Source organism: Xiphophorus couchianus, chromosome 17 (assembly GCF_001444195.1).
Source record: "Xiphophorus couchianus chromosome 17, X_couchianus-1.0, whole genome shotgun sequence".
NCBI lineage: Eukaryota > Metazoa > Chordata > Actinopteri > Cyprinodontiformes > Poeciliidae > Xiphophorus > Xiphophorus couchianus.
This window is the reverse complement of record NC_040244.1, coordinates 17597562-17622428: the sequence shown is the minus strand read 5'-3', so window position 1 is coordinate 17622428 and position 24867 is coordinate 17597562. Positions and strand designations below refer to the sequence as shown.

At 39.3% G+C, this 24867-nt stretch overlaps 1 long non-coding RNA gene across 1 annotated transcript; it reads left to right on the top strand.

The window, feature by feature from the left end:
* Nucleotides 1-3452: 3452 nt before the first annotated feature.
* On the top strand, nt 3453-23273 carry LOC114160893 (uncharacterized). The gene is made up of 3 exons (XR_003598887.1): nt 3453-4032; nt 4183-4307; nt 23262-23273. It is a non-coding gene; the product is annotated as an uncharacterized LOC114160893 (long non-coding RNA).
* The last annotated feature ends 1594 nt before the right edge of the window (nt 23274-24867 follow it).

Here is a 24867-nt window from a genome sequence, read left to right as displayed (position 1 = left end):
TAATACATATTCCAATAAACTAAATGAAGACTCACCAGAGCTTCTTCGCTTTTCTTCAACATCATTCTAGCACCGCCATCCTCCTGAATATATAATATAATATAATATAATATAATATAATATAATATAATATAATATAATATAATATAATATGATATAATATAATATAATATAACATACTATAATATAATATAATATAATATGATATAATATAATATAATATGATATAATATAATATAATATAACATAATATAATATAATATAACATAATATAATATGATATAATATAATATAATATAACATAATATAATATAATATAATATAATATAATATAACATAATATAATATAATATAACATAATATAATAATATAATATAATATAATATAACATCATATAATATAATATAACATAATATAATAATATAATATAATATAATATAATATAATATAATATAATATAATTAACATGTTAAGTGGTCAGTATGATCAGGTGTTGTGTAGCCGTTGCTAAAGGCTAATTTTGCTGCTGTTTCAGCCTCATTGTGATGAAGTAAAACATTGTGACTAGAGTAACTAACTTTTAGACAAAGTTAGTAGTAACACATTTGAACTGTGAGTATTCCAGAATTAAAACGGTTAACCAAAAATATTTCGTTATACATGTGAAAGTAAAGTGACAGCAAGATATATAAACAAACAATGTTCATGGCAACATTCCTGACAGGCTGTTTACCTCTTTCACATGGAGTTTCTGACTCCTGTGCCTTTAAGCCCTCTGAGCCTAAAGGGGGGCCTTCAAAATAAAAGCACGCGAGTGGAAGATTTCAAAATTCTTCGCAACTTCGGTGAAATTATTAGGTGAGACGAATGTGACTGTCCACCAGTATTGGGGGGAGGTGATACGTCCCCGGTTCCTCTGCCTATGGAAAATAACATTTTATTGATAAAGTAGAGGGATGATATCAGCCCATCAGATGGTTTAGAAGAGGGAGAGGAAGCATCATGGGACTGCAGAGGTCCTTCACCTGATCCTGGTTGTTGGGACAAGAACTTTGTTACTGAACTTAAGGACATTTTTCATGTTTCTGTACGTAAGTAGATTTAATGGTGGGGAACTTTTACTCCACTAACATTTTACAGTATCTGTACTTTCTACTTCACTACATTTCTATATAAGCGTTGCCGTTACAAGTTACATCCAAGTCGCTTTGCTCTTTTTGATTTGTTCTTTAGTTTGAAAGTAATCAATGATTCTGGTGCTTGCCTTGCCTCCCTGATATCATGAACTGCTAGCTTTCAAAAATTCACCATCAAATCTGAAAAACATATCGAGGAAAGTAAGCTGCTAAACGCTTGTCTGAGTTTTGGTGTTAAACTGATTTAGGTTAGAGAAGTTTTATTGTAATCTTACCAGCTTCTAGTTTAAATCGACTGCAATAAATAAAACAATTAAATAGTTTGTAAGCAGCTGAACTGGCAGTAACATTGATTACTGCGTGTCGGGGGCGCATGGAGCGCAGCGTCTCCTGCCATGAATGTCCCAGTAACGTTTAAACTCCTCCACATCCTGGTTACTGAATTAATGTGAATAATCTCCATCTTCATATTACATTTACAGTCATATTCAATAAATTAGAATATTGGTTCCCATGAGGCTCGTTGGTAGGATTTTAAAACAATTTAAGCAGATATTAAACATATTTTTCATCAGACCCAAATTTTCTACATTAGGTTTTTATTGGTCTGTAATCTGATCAGAAATGTCATGTTTTCATTAACTGTAAGTGTCAGGAAACGGGTGTGAGGTAGTGAAGGCAGCAGGCGGTGGAGACCAGGATGTGACGAAATAAATGTTTTTAATGAAAAATGTCCAAAAATTACTCAGTCCACCAAATCCAAAAGCCGGGCAGCACGGCCGGGCGGAGCCTGGGCTGGACGCCGGTAGCAACCGGTACATGAAGGATGAGACGAGAGACTGGGCACACAGACTATAGGGAACAGGAAGCCAGGTGAGACGAGGACCCCCAACAGGACACAAGTGACACTAAATACACAGAAGGTAATCGGGGAATGAGACACACCTGGGAAATCATCAAAGGGAGGACAGGACAGAGACTCAAAATGAACACAGATCATGACAGTAAGCAACAAATCATGATAATTTATAAATAAAAGCTTTAAAACAGTTTGTGGGGAATTACTCTGTATGATGTGTTTAACTTGTGAGCCGAGTTACTGAAATACATTTTATAAATATTCTAATTTACTGAAAATGATTGTAGTTAAGGACTGTTAGAGAGACGCAGGTCATCCTGATATTCTGATGCATAGAATCACAAATCTAAATTAAACTGTCACAGAGAGTAAACACAATAAAACATGATTTATCTGCAGCTTTAATGGCTCATTACTGATGTAGTACAATTAATGTGATCGGTACACTAATGATATTGTATTAACCATTAGGTAAACATTCAGCAAGTACTTTTACTTTTAATAATTTAAATATTTTAAATACTTAATCAAGTAAAATGTTAATGTGGTTCTTTTACTAGAGAACATTTTTGTCTGTTTATTTGTACTTTTACTCAGTACATTGTTTGAGTTCTTTCTCCAACCTCTGGTGAGCAGCCAGTAGGTGGCGCTAGAGTCAGGAGGAGGCAGCCTGGAGAAAAGGCTTGTTCCTCCCTGATCTGTTTCCAAGCAGTCAGAGTGTAGAAGTTGAGAGCTGGAGAAGTTTCCTCCTGTTGCTGCAGCAGCAGAGATTTTCTGCTTCATGGACTAAATCAGGTTGGAAAGAGGAGAGATCTTTACTGAGCTGCTGGATAAAAGCTTTCTGAAACATTTCCAACTCTTTCTGGAAACTAATGAGACATAAAAACAATGGATGTTTTTACCATCCAGGACCTTTAGGAACCAGTTCAGGTCAATAATTATATTCTTCTTCTTATAAGCTCTTCTTGGCCTCTGATTGCAACAGCAGGACAATCCAACATTTTAGTCGACTTCATCTGGAAATATTTCTTTGACCCTGAATCAGTTTGAAGGCAGGCCAGCTCCTCATCAGAGCTGAGATCTTCTCTGTCCCTCCATGCTGGAAATGTACAAGTCCAGCAGCTCCTGATCAGTGACATCAGAGCGTGACATCATCAGTAGAACGATGATGTCATTTCCCTCTCAGAGCAGCTTGGAAATCTGAGAGGAAAGATGCAAACAAAGACTCTCTGGACTGTTGGATCTGCTGGTTCTGGTTCCAGATGCTCCTTGGACACTTTCACAAGCCATTACTGCAGCTGCTGGATTCAGGATGCTGCTTCTTCTTCTTGGTCTCATTGTAATGTGTGCAGCAGCGCCACCTGGTGGTGTTGGTTGGTAGAGGAAGTGCTGAAAGGTTGGAGGGTGTTTGTCAGAGGTGTGTGATGATGGAAGCCTCTCCCTGGTTTGTGAGTCTGAGCTCAGAGATCAAATCTCTGATTCTTGTTGAACTCTTTGTTGAATGTGATGCAGCTTCTCCTTTTTAATGTTTGTATTTCTGGATATTACAGTGAGGCCACAGCAGGTTTTCACGCAGCAGGGCTGGTTAGTGTTTCATTCCTTCATCTGTGTGTGGGAGTGTGGATGGAACAGGTATCCAGGTGTTGTGTCAGAGTTTAGATTGATTGTATTTTAATGCTGATTATTAAATCAGGTTGAGCTTCCAGAAATGTTTCCTAGTTTCCTGATGTCCTTTTAGGCTTCAGTGAGTTTCTTCAGGTTGTTACTGAGGGATTTCCTTTCTCCTCTCTGTTGGAGCTTTTCCTGTGTTTGGAGAAATGAGTTGTGCTGCAAGCAGCACCAAACTGTCCTTCCTACATCCACTGCAGTTTGCAATCCAAATGTTGGACTGTTCCTGTCTCAGTGGAGGACCATGTGTGTCTGAGAGACATGTAATGTCCATGTTTGCTGCTGAAAGAGACTGATGGTCTGACCCCCCTCCTCCTTTCAGGGTGGAGCCTGCTGGAGTCCCATTCTTGACACCAGGTGTGAGGAAGTGTAAGTGTGTTTTTCATCTGATTCATGACAAACAAAGCAGCTCACATTCAACCATCTTCAAACTGTCACATCACTCATTCAGGAGTCATCATCAAAGTGTCAATAAATGATCAATAACTGCAGCTGGATTGTGTTTGTTCTCTCCATCAGATTCCTGTCAACTCACCATCGACACAAACACAGTGAACAGAAACTCAAACTGTCTGAAGACATCAGGAAGGTGACATATGTGAAGGAGCTTCAGTCATATCCTGATCATCCAGACAGATTTGATTGTTATCATCAGCCTGCTGTGTAGAACTGGTTTGACTGGTCGCTGTTACTGGGAGGTTGAGTGGAGAGGAGAAGTTTATATATCAGTGAGTTACAGAAGAATCGGAGGAAAGGAAACAGTAGAGACTGTTGGTTTGGATGGAATGATCATTCCTGGAGTCTGAGCTGCTCTGATGTTGGTTACTCTGTCTGGCACAATGACATAGAAACTCGTCTCTCTTCCTCCTCTGTTTCTAAACAGAGTAGCAGTGTATGTGGACTGTCCTGCTGGCATTCTGTCCTTCTACAGAGTTTCCTCTGACTCACTGATCCTCCTCCACTCCTTCAACACCACATTCACTGAACCTCTGGTTCCTGGTTTTGGGTTCTCGTGGCTCAGGTCCGGTTCCTCAGTGTTTCTGTGCTGATTTGAGTCTAAAGAGTCTAAAGATTTTCCTCCTGTCAGAGAAACTCTCTCACTGTTGAACAGATAGTTCAGTCTCTACAATCTGTTTCTTGATGAAACAATTTTGATTGAATCCTTGGAAACTTTTTATTCTTCCAGTCCTAAAAAGATGGAAGCTGGGATTATTCCAGGATTATTCCAGGAATATTCCAGGATCCTCATGTTTTTCTGTTTGTTTCCAGTCAAAGCTTCACACTGAATATCAAGATGTTGTTTCTCTTATTTTTTCCTTTCATTCATCAGATTTCATTGAAATGTTGATCAGTTTTTCTCAATCACTGAACATTTTCTGTTTCTATCGGCTCCTATTTTCTAAACATGTCAGATTTGAATATTAAATCTTCATTTGTAAATTTTGCTGCAGTTTTTCTTCATGTGTTTTAGAGAAGTAAAAAACATTGTTTTCTGCATTTGGTTCATTTGCTGCTCATTCTGTTCTTTTCCTGGTCAAATTTAAATCTTTACATTAAAAGATTTTTTCAATCAACTTTGCCTTTCAGAAAGTCCTGATTTAAAGTCAAAACATTCCCATCCCATGAAGGTCAGAGGTCAATGCTTTGACAGCCCTAAGTGAGAAAATCTTCATATTTTCTGTTTCATTCAGAACTTCTACCTGAAACTCAGAACCTGCAGAACATTTTTCTCTTTGGAGGAAAAATCCCAGGAACTGGAAGATCAGAGCAGAATGAAAACTGGAGATCAGTGTTGGACAGAAAAGGTCTGATCGCTGCATCTCTGCTATATTTTTACATTTAAATCTGATAACAGAAAGTAAACCTGTTTTTTTAGTGAATAAACCAACATGGATATGACCCGCCACAGCGCCAACGTGGGCCACACCTGATTCAACCCAAACCGGAAAATAAAGGATTTAATTGGAAAAAGCAAAACCCAGTAAAATCAGCAGCTGGTCTGTGATTAAAATGCAGTTTGTTGCAGAGGTTCAAACTTCCTGATGGTGACCTCTCCTCCGTCCCTCACCTTGTCTGGGCCGGTTTTAATCCTCACTGCAGTGTTAGACTGGAGCTCATCTCTCAGATTAACCAGATTAACACTGAGCTGCAACAGGAACCAAACGTCTCTCCTCCAACTTATTTCACTGATTAATAACAAGGTTGGATAAAAACATTGAGCTGAGCTTCTCATTCCTTAAAGAGTCATGAAGAAAGACTCACCCTGGAACTGCAGAAAAGAAGTTAGAAAGTTTAAAAATAGATGGAAAAAACTTTATAAATATATTCTAATAAGTGATTTAATTATCTATTTTTGTATCTTTTAATGTATAAAACTGTATAAAAAAGGTTTATTAAATGGTTAAAAATCTTCAGAATGAGCCAATTTTTAACCTGATTAATCATCACAATAATTCTTGGTTGGACCATCGCTACGCGGTACTGAGGAGGAAACTTTAAAAAAGTTTTAATGTAACTTTCTCTATGTCCTAACATGAGATAATCTGAGAGAACAAATGGAGTTCCTCTGCCTCCTCCCCTGTGTTCTGCTGAATTACTCTACTGGGTCAGAAACAAGCCATCAGAACCAGAACAATTAGCCGTGAGCCTGCAAGTATTGGACATGTTTTTGTCTAAATGAGGTGATTTTATGGCTCCATTTTGCCAGATCACATAGTAGCATTTCTACCTAAAGCCAAACATTAACAGCCAATCCATTTGATCGGTATCTGTGATCGGCAGTGATCGGACCTCATGGTGATCAGAACCGGCAGGAAAAACCCTGATGGGAGCGTCTCTACCCAGGAGTATATGATGGTTTAGAAGTTCATTGAAATCTTTTCCGTTTTGAAAGAAGCTCACATTTGGGGAACTTGTGAATGATTACATTATTATCATACTTGGTTCTGCTTAAAATAATTCAATTCAACTGAATTATTCTATTGTCATTATTGTTCTTACATTTGGGAGATTGAACATTTCTGTTTTTATTAGGTTTTTAAAATAAAACTTTAAAAAGTTCAGAAAATAAAATCAATCTACTGAACTTTCTGATTTTAGGAGGATCTGTTTGAATGTTTGTTACAAAGTTGATTAATTTTTATGTGAATTAAATTGGTGTTTAATTTGTGTTTTTAGTAATGAACTGTTACTGGATGTAATACTATTTTTATTTTTTTAAAGGATTTTGACCCGTTTACTGGCCGACATTTATTCTATAAATCATTTGGTGACCAATTATAAAGTAAATGTATTGAACCTAAAAATGGAATATCTAATTTCTGGAGCAGAAATATTAATCACTAATACAGTTTCCTCAAGTGACTGGAGTTTATTTATTTTTAACACAGTTTGATGAAATGGTGAAGAAAAATATAAGACAATTATAAATAAAACTGGCCTCAATTTTTAAGGAAAAACTGTCATAATTGTCAGAAAAAAGTCAAACAAAATTAAAAACTTTGTTTTTAAACACCTTAAATAAAATTCAACTTATAAAAAATGTAATACATCATCGTTCACCTTCTCAGATTCATCAGATCCTCATTGAACCTGATGTTTGTAGTTTTAGTCAGAAGCTCTCCCAGATGTTCCAGATGAGAAGATCTGAGCATCTGGTTTGGGAACCATGAATCCAGATCTCATCACACATATAGCAGATGAACTTCTAACTTTTTCTCCTCAGTGAGAAAAACCACTGACTGTGGCATCAATAACTTACAATAAATTAAATCAAACGACTTCACTAAAATACCAGAACTTCAGCTGCTGGGATCTGAACATACAGCCCTCACAAATTCCCTCCTTGTTGCATCTGCAGAGAAATCTACACAAGTTCATCAGTCATTTGGATCTGTCTGCAGGGGCGTCACCAGGAATCTTGGGCCCCATGACAAAAAATTAGATTGGGGCCCCCCATGCAGCTGCTGTTACCATTTTTTGAGTCTATTGACCCATAAAAAGCGTCACAATATTAAAGGCTTGTAACTGCCTTGCTTTCTTTGGTCCAAAACTGATACTAGCACAATATTTACTGCTCATGAATTTTACATGCAACAATCTGCAAGTAGGTTGCTTAAATTTTTTCTATTAATTTTAGATTATTGAAATGTCTCTCCCCATGAACAACAGTCACAGACAACATGCAAAATATACATTCCATCCATCCATCCATTTTCTGTTCACCCTTGTCCCTAATGGGGTCGGGAGGGTTGCCGGTGCCTCTCCAGCTACGTTCCGGGCGAGAGGCGGGGGTACACCCTGGACAGGTCGCCAGTCTGTCGCAGGGCAACACAGAGACATACAGGACAAACAACCATTCACACACACACACACACACCTAGGGAGAATTTAGAGAGACCAATTAACCTGACAGTCATGTTTTTGGACTGTGGGAGGAAGCCGGAGTACCCGGAGAGAACCCACGCATGCACAGGGAGAACATGCAAACTACATGCAGAAAGACCCCGGCCGGGAATCGAACCCAGGACCTTCTTGCTGCAAGGCAACAGTGCTACCAACTGCACCACTGTGCAGCCCGTATACATTCCAGACTTCTCAAAAAAATGCTGTGTAGTTGCATTTTATTCAAGGTGCAATATATAACTTTAATCAAAAATATGTTTTCTCCATATTTGTTAAAGCTGTCACCATGTTGTGACAGTTTGCTATGAAACAGATAAAATGTGATTGGGAAAAGACAGGGGAAAATGATTTTTCACAGATTATCTTTTCATACCATACTGTCACAACATAATGACAGTTTTAACAAATATGTAAAAAGTATATATTTTCTTTATTAAACTCTCATAGTGCACCTTTAAATTCACTTAAGATAAGATAAGATAAATCTTTATTGTCATTGTCACAAGGACAACAAAATTTAAAAGGTGCCATCAGTCAGTGCATATGCTTAAAAACAAAAAATAACTGTCTCACAATTCACACACAATGTAAGAAATAACAAATAACTGGTAAGAAACCCCCCCAAAAAACTAATCGGGTAGAAACTGTCTCTGAGACGGTTGGTTCTGGTTCTGGTTGCTCTGTATCTTCTGCCTGAAGGCAGCAGTGTGAACAGAGAATGTCCGGGGTGAGAAGTGTCCTTTGTGATGTGTTGTGCTTTCTTAGACAGCGGTCGCTGTGCAGGTCCTCCAGTGAGGGAGAGGGCAGCCAATGATTTTTTGGGCTGTATTCACAACCCTTTGGAGAGCTTTCCTTTGAGCCGTAGTGCTGCTGTTATACCAGACGCAGATACAGTAGGTCAGTATGCTCTCTATGGAGCACTTGTAGAAGGACACCAGCAGCTTCTCCTTGATGCTGTTCCTCCTGAGAACCCTCAGGAAGTTCAGTCTTTGCTGGGCCTTTTTTATCAGCTCCAAGGTGTTCATGTTCCATGTGAGGCCCTGCTCAATGTGGACCCCCAGGAAAACTAAATCATAACATTTTAAAGTATGCACTTTCATTTTTTTACTTTCTTGTTACTAAATATTACAAATGTTTCCATAATTTAGTGTTAATCTAGTTTTGTCTCATCATTAATATTTGTAATTCTCCTTCCATTAAACTGTTGCTGCTCCAAACTGACCAGATCAAAATAATGTATCAGCAATATTAGATTCATTGCATAAATCATTTATGTAAAGTAAGAAAAGTTTAGGACCCAGTTCTGACCCTTGTGGTTTTCCACAGGTAACTTCTAGTCAATCAGAATTCATATTATTTGTACATTTTGATTTCTTGAGTAACTTTTACCCAGGAATGTGAAAAGCCTCATGATTCAGAAGTAAGAAAGATAATAATTATATAAAAATATATATTGGAGACAGTATATAGGAGCTTTAGTAATAATCTATATTATAATAATGTGTGATTTCAGCTGCAGTATTGTGGTGATATCAGGAACTACTGATTATTTATTTAGATCTTTCTGATTATTTCCTGTTTGTATTTCTAGTCAGACCAGTTACTGCAGCAGGAATCAGCTGTTCTTTTCTCTGGACTCTTTTCTCCTCATGATTCCATCATGAAACATTTTCATCAGAACTTCTCTCCTTCCTCATGAAGGTTTTATCAACCTGCCTCTAATTTCACTGCAGACTTTCTGCTGCTCTGAAAGAAGAAACTAAAAATCATGTGAGTTGTGATGTCATCAGTCCCACCACATCCCTCACATTTACTTTCAGTTTAGATTCATTTTGTTGTTCATATTTTCTTCATCAACTCTTTGGATCATTTGAACAAACTGTAAGTTTTCTTTATTTTCCTTCTTGAACTTTGACCTCAGGAACTTTCTTGTTTGTTTTTGCTCTCTGATGTTTTTAGAAAACATCCACTTCTGATTTCTGGTCAAAGTTTCATCTCTTCCTTTTATTCTTCAGGATTATTAGAATATTGATGAACTGCAACCAAACAACATGAACAGCTGATGTTTCTTTGGTTTTTCTCTGATCAAACTATTTTATGTTTCTATTTGCTGGATTCAAACTTTGAGTGATGTTTCCCAAAAAAAGGATAGAAGATTAAACCATGAATTATCAGGTATCCTGACTTAATTAAACCTTGATTTGGTTTCACAAAACCAACAGCACATATGTTACATGGTAATTAATCCTCTGCCAGTAACCTGCTGCTCTTAGTTCAGCCTGGTGGCCCAAACCCATCAGAATCCAATGTGTTTGTCAGTAATTACACCTTCTTGTCTGCATGTCTTGATCTTTTTTCCCTCCCTGAAATAAAATGATGCAAATTCATTCTGGCATTCAGTCATGTACTATTATTATTTTTAACATTATGATGGTAGAAACACTATTTTCAAGGTTATAAAGATTTATGTTACTGTTTGTTTCTGAAGACTGCTGTTCTAACCTTGTCTAAGGACACAGTGTGAAGCTGCAAAAAACCTCTGCGTATGAAAAACAACATGTTGTTAATATAAAAACAGGACATGTGGTTTGGGAGAAGGAGAAATGACGGAGAAAATGAAGTTGCCCCAGTGAGCAACTCAGCTACCTGGTGCATTGCAACAGCCTGGGTTTACTGATCTGTGGGAGAATGAGGGAGGAGAGCCGGCGACGCCAGCATCTCAGTGGGGAGCCAGATTCACATGACAACAATTGTTCTCACTGATAAACCTCAATGGCAAATCAAGACAGCCAAACTCATGATCAGCCAAACTTATGATCAGAGTGCAACTTCTCCAATGTTGTTCCTTCTGCCGTTAAGTTTCAGGAACTGCAACTGAACTGTTTCTCTCAGCAAGAATCTCTTCTGTTGTGGTTCTGCTCACACAATATCTGAGTCTGAGTGTTTACAGCAAGGCATTTCCTTGTATGAGACAGGCAGCATCTCAATGGGCAGAACAGCTGCCAAAGTTTCTAAAATCATGATATACCAGATAACCGCCAAGTCCAAAAAGCAGAAATCCTGTTATCAAAAGTTGAGTTATATATACACTGCTCAACAAAAATAAAGGGAACACTCAAATAACACATCCTAGATCTGAATGAAAGAAATATTCTCATTGAATACTTTGTTCTGTACAAAGTTGAATTTGCTGACAACAAAATCACACAAAAATCATCAATGGAAATCAAATTTATTAACCAATGGAGGCCTGGATTTGGAGCCACACACAAAATTAAAGTGAAATAACACTACATGCTGATCCAACTTTGATGTAATGTCCTTAAAACAAGTCAAAATGAGGCTCAGTATTGTGTGTGGCCTCCACGTGACTGTATGACCTCCCTACAACGCCTCGGCATGCTCCTGATGAGGTGGCGGATGGTCTCCTGAGGGATCTCCTCCCAGACCTGGACTAAAGCATTCCGCCAACTCCTGGACAGTCTGTGGTGCAACGTGACGTTGGTGGATGGAACGAGACATGATGTCCCAGATGTGCTCAATCGGATTCAGGTCTGGGGAACGGGCTGGCCAGTCCATAGCTTCAATGCCTTCATCTTGCAGGAAACTGCTGACACACTCCAGCCACATGAGGTCTAGCATTGTCCTGCATTAGGAGGAACCCAGGGCCAACCGCACCAGCATATGGTCTCACAAGGGGTCTGAGGATCTCATCTCGGTACCTAATGGCAGTCAGGCCTACCTCTGGGTGAGCACATGGAGGGCTGTGCGGCCCTCCAAAGAAATGCCACCCCACACCATTACTGACCCACTGCCAAACCGGTCATGCTGAAGGATGTTGCAGGCAGCAGACCGCTCTCCACGGCATCTCCAGACTCTGTCACGTCTGTCACATGTGCTCAGTGTGAACCTGCTTTCATCTGTGAAGAGCACAAGGCACCAGTGGCGAATTTGCCAATCCTGGTGTTCTCTGGCAAATGCCAAGCGTCCTGCACGGTGTTGGGCTGTGAGCACAACCCCCATCTGTGGACGTCGGGCCCTCATACCATCCTCATGGAGTCGGTTTCTAACCGTTTGTGCAGGACACATGCACATTTGTGGGCCTGCTGGACGTAATTTGCAGCTCCTCCTGTTCCTTCTTGCACAAAGGCAGAGGTAGCGGTCCTGCTGCTGGGTTGTTGCCCTCCTACGGCCTCCTTCACGTCTCCTGGTGTACTGGCCTGTCTCCTGGTAGCGCCTCCAGCCTCTGGACAACTACGCTGACAGACACAGCAAAACCTTCTTGCCACAGCTCGCATTGATGTGCCATCCTGGATGAGCTCACTACCTGAGCCACTTGTGTGGGTTGTGGAGTCCGTCTCATGCTACCACGAGTGTGAAAGCACCCACCACATTCAAAACTGACCAAAACATCAGCCAGACAGCATAGGTACTGAGAAGTGGTCTGTGGTCCCAACTGCAGAACCACTCCTTTATTGAGTGGTGTCTTGCTAATTGCCAATAATTTCCCACCTGTTGTCTATTCATTTGCACAACAGCAGGTGAAATTGATTGTCAATCAGTGTTGCTTCCTAAGTGGACAGTTTGATTTCACAGAAGTTTGATTTATTCTGAGTTAATTGTGTTGTTTAAGTGTTCCCTTTATTTGTTGAGCAGTGTATATATACATCTTAAAAATCCTCAACCAACAATATGGACAGATGCAGGGTCTTCCTCTTCCCCAGGAATTCATCATGTATCCAGATGTAAATGTCCTGGTGGGGCAGGAAGGCTCTCCTTTGCTCATTCTCCTCATCAAACCCAGATCCATAGTTTACAGTTAGGAAGACATGCAGAGAGATGATCCAAAAGTGATAGTACAATACACAGAGCAGAACGCAGAGCAGATGAGGAAAGTAATAGGAGAATAAAAGCATCTGCTTCACTGAGAAAAAGAGAAAAAAATAAACACTATCAGGTCCGCACATTATAATATTGACTTCCACTACTGATTTATAAATTTAAAGTTGTTTATTTGAGCAAATGGTTGGCATGATTATGATGGTTTTTAGTTAGAAATTGTATGAAAATTTAAATTCTGAGCAAATTATGCATTCAATCAATCGACTGTTGTTTACTATTTTAGCAGTTGTTTTATTGCCTTGAGTATGATGTTCTTCAATTCCTTATAATCTTCCATCAAAAGATGTTATTTGTTCGATGTGCGGTTTGGCGAATGTCATTTATCTAGCGTAGCATCAGTGAGTCTGTGACCGAACTCATGGTTTCTTTAAGACATTTATTAACACATATTCATCTGATTTATTTAGGCCTGGCTCAACATAGTCACAACTCCTTAGTTTGGTTTGGATTTTGTGAAACGGATAAAACTAGAACGAACTAATGTGTCAAGCTTGGGTTTATGTCTCATCCTGGATCTGAATCAGACTTTTGTAAGAGAGCTCTCCACCATTAAATTCATATACAATAGTTTCCTGCTGCTTCCTTTCAAAATAAATTTTAAAAAGTGTTTGATTCAGTCAGAATATTAGTTTTTTTCAGATCACATAAGCCACTTGTAGTCTGATTTCACTGCAGATCTTCTGCTTCCTGGTTCTTCTGCTCTGAAAGAAAAAACTACAAACCAGGTGAGCTGTCCACAAGTGGAACAAGTCAGAGTTGGGCCGGGGGGCGGGGCTAATGACCGGGTCCTTTATACACAAATAATAAAGCTCATGATAATATAACTTTAAAACAGACATGCCTGCAACAGCGGAGCTTACAAGTTTCACCAACACAGACATTGTCATTCTGAAATTCATCAATCGGACATGAAGCAAAACAAACCAAGAGACAATAGAAACATCAGGCTGCTGGTCATTAATGATGACACAACACAAATTCAAAGCAGTTCAGAACAGCGGATAGCAATCGGATCATTTTGACACTTTATCAGTTTTAACTCAGAGCCCTGAAACAACATTAACATAGCACAATTACAAATTACAAAAACGCTACAACATTAACAAAATGGAAGAGGTTTGTCCCAGTGTGAGACCTGAGAAATCGCTGATTGGACAATAGGCATTAATACGTAAATACGCTGAGTCCTACTTACGTCACCGCCATCTTGAAAGTGGCAGTGGAGAGAAAGTGCTGCATGGACTAGTTTCAACCGTTTTATAGTACAAAGTGGACCCACCTCCTTTACCTTTCACAGGTAAGAATTAAAGATAATAATATAAATTTACAAGCAGAATTTCTTGACTTTGTGGCCGGTACTGTGCATTTCTGTGGTGGAACAAACTTCCAACTTTTGTTTTTGCTCTCTGACGTTAACTTCTGATTTCAGCTCAAAGTTTCATCTCTCTGCTGTTTGAAGGTTAATTTACAAGATTAATAAATTATTGATGAACTAAAATCAAATACGACAAACAGCTGATGTTTCTTTTCTTCTCTGGACAAACTGCTTCATCATTTTATTTCATGGTGTCAAACTCTGGTCTCCACCATTAAAGTTAGAAACAACAATTTCATGTTGCTTACATTTAAAATGAAAAATTATTTTTAATATTTAGTCTTAGATTCAGCCGGATTATTAAGTAGTTAATTTATGATGAAACATATAATACACTTATAGAGTTTATAATTAACTAACTAAAATACTTCCTGTTCAGGTTGAATCAGTGAATGTAAATGTTGCTCCATGTCTCCATCTAGTGGACTGATAGTAGAAGTGCAGCAGCTGATGGCAGCTTCCTCTGCCTCTCTGCTGTCTGACTGCATTCACCTGACACTGATATGAAGCAGAGAAGAAGAGCCAATCAGAGGAGGAGCAGCTGATCTTTTTCCAGCTCTAATGATGTAAAGGATGATCAGAGTTGATGTGCAGATGAATGATGTGTTTCCTCTGCAGGTGAAGGTAGAAAGTGTGTGTGAGCTGATGTGAATTCAGCAGCATGGATCAGTGTGAGGACAGAGAGGAGGGAGTCCCTCCCTCTAAAACCACTCTGTGTGGGGAAGATGAGAGCCAGAGCAAAGGTCAGAGGTGAGGTCACCATCTCTAACTGTCCACAGCCCTTTTCACACAGCGTTCACTATATCAGGCCAGAACAGACGTGATGATGAAGCTGCTGCTGCTCCTCTTTGCTGCTTCATCCAGACTGAACAGATTAAGTTTTAATCATCATGTTTCTGTCAGGATCCATCAGAGACTCAAACCAGAACCAGAACCAGAACCCAGTTGTGTGTCCTTGAAGAGTGACAGGTCAAGTGATAAACGCATTGACTTTAAATCTCCTGGATCTCCACCATCAGAGAGGTGAGCTGTTTCTAACTGCTGTAACTGTTCAATATTTATCTGTCATTGTGGCCATGTGACAATAACATTATCATGATATTACACAGAATTTCAGGTTATTTTATTTTTATATGTATTACATCAATGACATTGATGTCTCCAAGATAACATGGTACCATGGAGACAGTGAAGTCCAAATGTATAATTGGTACTGCAAAAATTAGTGAAATAATTTCTTTGTGATAATCAGGTCCATTTAGATCTACAATCTTTACCCAGAGCTTCCCCAGGTCCATGTAGTTTAGAGTAATCTCAATATTTGATCTGATGTTTCCCTGAGATCCATTTAATCATCATTCAGGTAGTGACACTGCCCCCTACTGGCCAGTTATTGACACCATACATAAGCAATTACTGCTGATGAATAACAGGGAAAAAAAATAAGCTGAATAAATTCACTTTACAATCAGGACAAATTTGCATAAACTATTATATTTCTATAACCATTTAGCCACAAACACTTAATTGCATTTTCTTCTGTTTGGCATCAACTTAACCCTCCTGTTATGTTGCAGGTCAAATTGACCCGTTTTAAAGTTTTGTTTGTTTTTTTAATAGTTGGAAGTATTTTCTTGCATGAAATTGTTTCTATTTGTCTTAATAGGTGCATAATAGGTAATATTAACTGAAAATGTATTCATTTTACACATTTGCAACCCCGGCTGCGTCTACTTTTTACATAAATAGTGTTTGGGTCAATTTGACCTGGCAGTCAAGTTAAAGTGCAAAAAAAGATTAAAAAATGTCCAATTGTCCAATATCCACATACATACATGCACACACACATAAGCTTCTCACTATTCTTTTAACTTCACTAGGAAACTGAGCCAACCATGAGAAACAACTCATTTAAAGTTTAACTCACTTTCACACAAACACAAAGAGCCTAGCATAAATGTTTGGCTGTTGAACTGGACCGTTCAAGCTAATTTTCTATTAGCAGCTTTACAAATCTTTTACATTAAATTTACATTACCAAGGTACATTAAGACAAACTTTTATCTTGGATTTTTTCTATTCTTCCTGTTTCTTTTCTCTCTCCCTGAAGGATAAGTCATTTTTGAGACATTGTTTTGCTAACTTAACTTCTGACCAAAGCTTTGGACGTTTGGATGCTCACTGCACGGCAGCTCATGTTACCGGCGAAGCATGTGGTACTTACTGTGGCCACCATTGGGCCCCAAGAGCAATATATTTGTTTTCTTTTTATCAATAAATAATGATTTCTACATACATTATCAAATATATATTACTGTAAAAAACAAATCACTTCAAAGTGAAATTGTGTGTTTTTGATGTTATGATGACAGAAATTATTACTAAAAATATATATAAAATATATCAGTTCCACTGAGGAGACCCCTTAGTGGTGTTGGGGCCCTAAGCAGCTGCTTAGTTTGCTTATGCATTGGGCTGGCCCTGACTGTATGCAAGCGTTTAGCTTGAAAAGCTAGCTGAAAAGTTCCTTTGTTAGTAATTCTATCACCAGGAGAAATTACAAGTTTTTTGTAGTATGTTTAATGTCTGCTAAAAAGTTATTTTTGAAAGGTATTATTAATCTGACAAGCCACATCAGGAATTATGTCCTAATTTATTGATACAGATTGTATGGCATTCACATGGACGTTTTGGCTTTATTCTTGGCACAGAAAAGGAAAAGATTTTCCAGTAACTGTGGGTGCATTAGCGCCTCCCACTCCTCCTTGTCCCCACCAACTTGCATGATAAAGTTACACCGTTGTGTGTGTGTGTGGTGGGGGGGGGGGGGGTGTATGTATGTAAGTAGGTATGTATGTAGGGGTGTGTGTGTGTGTGTATGTATGTGATTAATTGTCTTAAAAATATTGCGAGAAATGATAATATTATTTGAAGACCATTTTAATCTGCTATGTAATGATAATGACATAATGAGGCATCCTGCCAAAAATAATTAATATTACTTTATTACTTTATTTTCAAAACAACACTTAATACTGGAACTGGTAAACAAAATGAACAAAACAACCAAAAATAAAATGGACTCTCAGTCTGCGTTAACAAAAAAAAATGCTCTTGAATAAAAATTAAACACAACATAAAACCAAAGTGGAAATAAAAACTACATTCAACCAAGAGCACAGATTATGAAGTATGTATACTATATTGTCCTTGATAATTATAAGATAAGATAGATAAGATAAATCTTTATTGTCATTGTCACAAGGACAACGAAATTCAAAGGGTGCCATCAGTCGGTGCATATGCCCAAAAACAAACAATAACTGTCTCACAATTCACAACGCAAGAATCAACAAACAACTGGCAAAAAAAAAAAGTAAGAATAGCCACATTCTCACATACATCATTATGATGATTAATGGTTGTTTTTGATTGCATTTAGTTTTGTTATTGCTATCGGGTAGAAACTGTCTCTGAGACGGTTGGTTCTGGTTCTGGTTGCTCTGTATCTTCTGCCTGAAGGCAGCAGTGTGAACAGAGAAGGTCCGGGGTGAGAAGTGTCCTTTGTGATGTGTTGTGCTTTTCTTAGACAGCGGTCGCTGTGCAGGTCCTCCAGTGAGGGGAGAGGGCAGCCAATGATTTTTTGGGCTGTATTCACAACCCTTTGGGGAGCTTTCCTTTGAGCCGTAGTGCTGCTGTTATACCATATGCAGATACAGTAGGTCAGTATGCTCTCTATGGAGCACTTGTAGAAGGACACCAGCAGCTTCTCCTTGATGCTGTTCCTCCTGAGAACCCTCAGGAAGTTCAGTTATTAGATTTAGATAGAGTAGATGGACATATCCGACTACCTGATGCAGTAGTTCACTCCTCCCTTACACTAAGGAAATGAGGAAGGGAGTCAGTGAAAAGCACAGGAGTTGAGCCTTTTTTCATCCAGAGTCATCAATAGAAAGAGGAAAAGGCAGGAAGAAACGATAAAGGTGATGAATTAAAATGAGGTTGATCATTTTCATTTATCATTCGATTAATTGATTTATTGTTTATTGTGACAGGGCTTTGTATGTATATCTGTGTATGTGTGTGTGTATCTGACAACAGTTAAATAATTCCATCATAGGATTGCATTGTAAACCTGAAAACATTCAAAAATCAGCATAAAGCTTAAATCGCAATCATTGAAAAATCTTAAAAAATATCAAAATCCAAATCATTTGAAGACAGAAAACGAAAATTTTTCTTGAATTTTGTGGACTTTTGAAGATTTTATGGGGCTAAACTTTGCATAAAAGCTAAAATATTTCAAAAAGTACAGTAGTAAAATTTAGCAAAAGATATAGCACAGTTCTGCAGAAGGAGCCGAACATTTTGATAGATACATTGAAAAAAATAGTTAAAGTTTGCAGAAGTAAAGACCAAAAATCATCAACAGGATCTTAATAATGCATTCTCACTGATAGAAGAACATCAGTGAATAAAACAGGTCTGTTTAGATCCACATTCTTTACCCAGTGCATATCCGGGTCCATCTAGTAAACAGAAATATCAATATCTGATCTGATGTTTTACTGAGATCAATTTAATCATCATTCTTATAGTGATACTCCCCCTACTGGCCAGATATTGAGACCATAAGTAAAATAATACTGCTAGTGAATTACAGGAAACAAAATATTTAACCAGAATTAACATACATTTCTGCTATAACCTCTAAAATATATGTAAAGAATAAACAAATAAGGACATAGATATATTAAGTATTATACTGACATGAGACTTGAAGCACAAATATTTAAATGTGTTTTATCCTTTTCTCCATCAAACTATTTTCTTCCAGATGAAACAGACTCATTTATTTAGTTTAAGATTAATATTAACACACAAACATGAAGGCAGAAGTGAATTTCTTTTCTAGGTTGATATTTGGATTGTTCTTTAAATCTGACAGATTAATACTGAAAGAAAAAAAGTTTTAAATTAATTTCATGATTTCAGGTTCAACTCTGAGCTTCAAACATTATCCAACATGGTGGATTATCTCATGTGGATCTCATCCAGAACCAGATGGTTTATAATTGACCATCTGGTTCTGAATGAAGCTCCATCAGATTCTCCTCTCAGTCATTTCAAATCAACATGTTTGTTTCAGAATCAGATCTTTCTGCTCTTTAAACAAGGCTGGACATTATTCAGGAGGATCAATGATCAGGAACATGTTGGAGGATTGGACCGGTTCTGATGGGAATAATTTAAAACATCTGGTTGATGATCTGTTTGTGGAGTAGATTAAAAAATAATCTACTCCACAGAAGATTCTTAACATGAGTTTTTCTATCAGGATCCATCAGAGACTCAAACCAGAACCAGAGTCCAGCTGTGTGTCCATGAAGAGCAACAGGTCAAATGATAAACACATTGACTTTAAATCTCCTGGATCTCCACCATCAGAGAGGTGAGATGTTTCTAACTGCTGTAACTGTACGAACTGTTCAGTCTAAAAAGTTTTTATTTCAAATGTGTTTGTTGTGAGCTCAGCTCATTTCCCAGCATTTCTATGTTCATATGTGAAATCAGGGGCTCATCTACATACTTTCTGAGGTGTATGCAAACATGTTATCGGCGCATAGGCGCCGGAACAATGGGGACCAGAGGGCCATTGGCCCCACACTTTACAACCCTGGCCTGCCCGTCGGCTGGTCCCACCAGACATTTACACAGGCGGGCAAATCACTCGGGCAATCCGTGACTGACATGAGTCTGTGTTTATATACAGACAGAGGTACAGACTAAACCTACAGCACTGAGATCTGGACCAAATTTAAGGCTCCAGATCATAACAGTCACCCAAAGGTTTACACACATGCGGCAGCTTTGGGTCGGGTTGGGATCGTGAACCGGCCTCACATCTGAAAAAAGGCTTGAACTTTGATCAATTCTGCCTAAAAATTAAATGAGATTTCTGTATTTGTCACCATATATAGCACTGTGACAATGTTTTCTTTCTAATGGCATTGGGGTGACAAAAAATAAAAAGAACATCAGGCCATGTCCGTTTACGGGTCCGGACCAAATGCTCCCCCACACTTTGCGTAGAGCAGATCATTTTTGCTCAGGTTGAAAAATAATAGCATTATTCTTTTTTTCTTCTTTGCTCTTCCAAAAGCCAATCAGCCATCAGTAGCCATAAATATCAATTTGGAACAAACTTCCAGAAAACTGTAAAACAGCTGAAACACTGACTTCTTTTAAATCTCAACTAAAAACCCACCTGTTTAGGATTGTATTTGAAATGTAATCAATTACAAATTTATTGATGGAACCTGACTTAATGCTGTGTTTTGATTATTGATTCTATATTGCTTTGTGTTTCTGTGTTTGTAATGATGTAAAGCACTTTGAAATGCCTTGCGGCTGAAATGTGCTATACAAATAAAATTTGATTGATTCATTGATTGATTTAATTAAAACAGAAAAGAATTTTTTTTTATTTTTTATTATCTAATAAAAATGTTGTTACTATTAACAACATTTAGGAGTAATAAAAAAGTTATATTGTGTCAAAACATCTTGTAGGTAGCGAGTCTGTGTGAGTCTGTGGGGGTGAATACGCCAAAGCCTAAATGTTATTGATCAGTTTACTTTTGTAAATTTGGCAACTTGGCTCTTTTTCTGTAAGCTAAAAATGAATGAGTGGAGTTTGAATCCTCCCGTAGTTCTAAGAGCGGTCGTTTGGATCCTGCCAGAGCTTTTTACTGTGTGCACAGTTCTGGCGGTTTGCTGGTTTATGAGCTTTTTGTGTGTGTGTGTGGTTTGGTGAACTGAAGAGCTGACGGGTCACCCGGTTGGACAACTGTTTCACCGGGTGCTGGTGCATTCATACCAATGATGTAATGATGACAAAACCTTCATACAAACACAGTGTTTTAATACCGTCGATCTCTGTATTCAGCTGTTCTTAGGTCGGTTGCAGGTATTTATCCCCTTTTACATTTTTCCAGACTCCTTTTCGGAAAATGAAATAAAGTCCATTCCGCCATCTAAATGCTCTGTGTAAAGCTGCCTTCTGCATGTTCCCCACCGACAACTTATTTTCCACCAGATCACTATGACTGCAGCGCATGGTAGACCCAAAAACATTGTCCTCCAGTTAAGGGATGTTTACTGTTTACTTTGGGACAAACCCACTGAATTTATTGACACGTGCCATCATATCAATTGAACAAGTGTGCGCGCCTGACATTCAAAGTGCGTAACAGAGGTGACGAAACACCCATAGCTCCCCCACCTCAAAAATGAATCCGGCGCCACTGCTTCGGCGACTCCCCACACCACCCCCCACTATGACATAAACTTGTACAACTCATCTTTAATTAAAGTATCAATATAATAAAAGTACATATATGTGAATAAATTGCTGCCTACAGTGCAATTAAAAAAGAATGAAACAAAAGACAGGGCAATATTTCATCATTTAATATATAAGTGAGCCAAAGAGCCACTTCTGTTAGCCTGTGTCTAGAACCGCCTATGGGCTGCATGTTTTCTTTCATTCTTATAGCTTGATAGGAAGTCTTATCCAATCTGGTCACCCACATTAATACAATGGTGAAATAATATTGACCACAAAACACTATATTTATAAGAAATATCAATGATTTTTCCTACACAATCCTAATAAACGGTTTCACTTCACAATATTTATTAATTTATTTATTAATCTATTAATCTATTTGTATGATTTGTTCTTTAAATTGCCATTTATATTATTTTTCGGTCTCAGGAAATGATTGAGGGATGAAGAGACTGATGTCTGGTTCTTTAGGTTATGATGGGTATGCGGTGTTCCTCTCCAAATCCATTCTGTCTGATATCAAACAGTCCAGTGTACGCCACTGAATATCTCTGTGTTACAGGCCCTGCCTTTCCCTAGGGGGGGCGGTGGAGAGCAATGGATAGGAGCAGGAAGAGAAGAGTGGAGTGTGTTAGCTTGAGAGACTCGAGCTGTGGAGTAGTTGTTGTTGCTCACCTTGCCAAGAGGAAGAAAGTTCTACAAGCTTTCATCTGCCTCTTCCTTGTTTTGCTGCCAGCAGAGCAGGACCTATGAGCTTGTTACCAGCAAACAAGCCAAAGTAGACACCAGCCTGTTCTGGACTTACTTAGGTAACACTGGGGGCTCGCTCCGGGATCACTCTGCTAGAAAAAAAAGAAAGCAAAAGAAACGGGGTGGGGAATGGCAAGAAATGGATGAAGCAAGCTGAAAGAACTTTGTGGGAGTTCCCAAGATGGCTGTGACTGGCGCCAATGCTGCTGCCGAAGTATCAACGCACTTGGAGGGAAGGAGCCAAAGAGTAAGCTTAAACCCCTTCCTGATGGATATAGAAGAGACCCGACAGGACAATGCGGGTTTGTGTGATGAAATGGAGTAGCGTGGTGATGATCAGCGGGTGACGAGTATGGAATTAATTCCAGCCGCGAGCGAAGCTGCTGATTACGCTCTACCATGGCCGCTTACCCCGCCGCCATCAGAACATTACAACCCCTTTAACAAACTGCGGTGAGACTTTAGCCCATTTCTATCCAAGTCATGGTGGCGCTGGAAACGTAGCATCCACGCCTCATGTGACGACATGTTATATGGATAATAAGGCTGATAGCCGAGGTGTACGTGCTGTTGACAGATTTCCTCTTTCCCCGCTTACTGCACCGAACTGGGAACGCTGTGTAGCTTCATCTCTGACCAACACGGTACCACTTATTCATCAGTCAGAGGGGTTTGGCCACACACTACAAATTTGTCCACCTGCACGACTGGATTTCCCTCACATGCGCGGAGGCTCCATACATCATGTTGTAGCACCATTTGGCAGAGTAGAGAACAACCACAGATTTTGTATTTCACCCCAGCTGCAAAATACAGTCTGTGATCAGCACTCCGGTTCCTTTAATCTTGTGCATGGATTGAATGACATAGGCAGCAGTGAGTGTCAAACATGTAATGAGAAGATTCCAATACTGCGGCCAGGCCATTTTGATGGAACAGGTTCATGGAAAGGCTTCTTTTACCAGTTTGAATGCTGTGCTAAGGCTAATCACTGGACTGAAAAGACGGAAGCTGTCCAGTTAAGGTTCTGCCTCACTGGTCCGGCTGGAGCCATTGTCCATAAGAATCCCAGATCAGCTGATTGGAGCTATCGGCAGATTGTTGAGGAGGTCGAAGCTGCTTACGGACCTTGTTCGGAACATGCTGCAGCTATTGGCATCAAACTGAAGCAAAGAGTCAAGAAAACTGGAGAAGCTCTACATGTACTAAGAGATGGCATCTATGAAAAGGTCTCTGTTGTTTATGCCAACTGTACAGAGAGGGAGCAAGATCACATCAGTGTGGAGATTTTCTTTAATGCTCTAGCAGACCCTGATCTGATCCAAAAACTGTTAGGAGCGACCGTGCACCCTTGCATTGGATAATGGAATAGCCCAAAGATATGAAGCGACAAGGATGGCTGCCCGTGCGGTCACACAATTGATGCAGCCCACCACACACAACTTGACATCTCAGGGGGCCAGGTTACCAATGGTGCATGAGGGCTGCGACCTGTCCCAGTGGGAGCCATCCGAGAAACATCGACAGCAATCCATCTCAAGTAAGAACAAACAATTAAGAATGCGTACCCACTGCCTCTGATTCAAGAGTCTCTGGACACCCTCTCCACTGTGAAGTTCTTCATCACACTCAACCTAACATCTGGATACTGGCAAGTGGAAATGACACCTCAGGCAAGAAGAACCGCTGCATTCTGCACACGTAAAGGGCTTTTTGAATGGAACGTGATGCCTTTTGGACTGTGTAATGCTCCAGCCACTTTCCAAAGGCTCATGGACCGTGTCCTGACAGGGTTGCAATGGGAGACCTGTTTGGTCTATCTCGATGACATTATAGTTCTAGGACAAAACACTGGTCAGATGTTGGAATGACTGGAGCATGTGTTCACCAGGCTGCGTGCAGCTAAGCTCAAGCTCAAACCCTCCAAATGCTGCCTGTTTTGGGATCAAGTAATTTTTCTAGGCCACAAAGTTTCGGCTGAATTTGTTGCCACAGACCCCCAGAAGATTCAGCAGATACAGGAGTGGCCCATGCCTCAAAACGTGGGGGAGGTGCGGCAGTTTATGGGGCTGGTTTCATATTATCGCAGTTATGTGGAAAATTTTGCCACCATTGCCAAGCCACTCCACGAGCTCACCAAAAAGTATGCACGTTTTACTGGACAACTCAATGCCAGGAGGCTTTTGAAGAACTCAGACGACGCCTAACATCAGTGCCTGTCCTCGGCTACCCTCTGGATAGCGGTGAGTTGCTCCTTGATGGTGATGCCAGTGACTGTGGTATTGGTGCTGCTCTCTCTCAAATACAGGAGGGGGAGGAGAGAGTCCTGGCATATGGCAGCAGATATCTGTCGGCTACCAAGAAGAACTACTGCACCACCAGACAGGAACTCTTAGCTGTGGTGTTCACCTCACACTTCAGA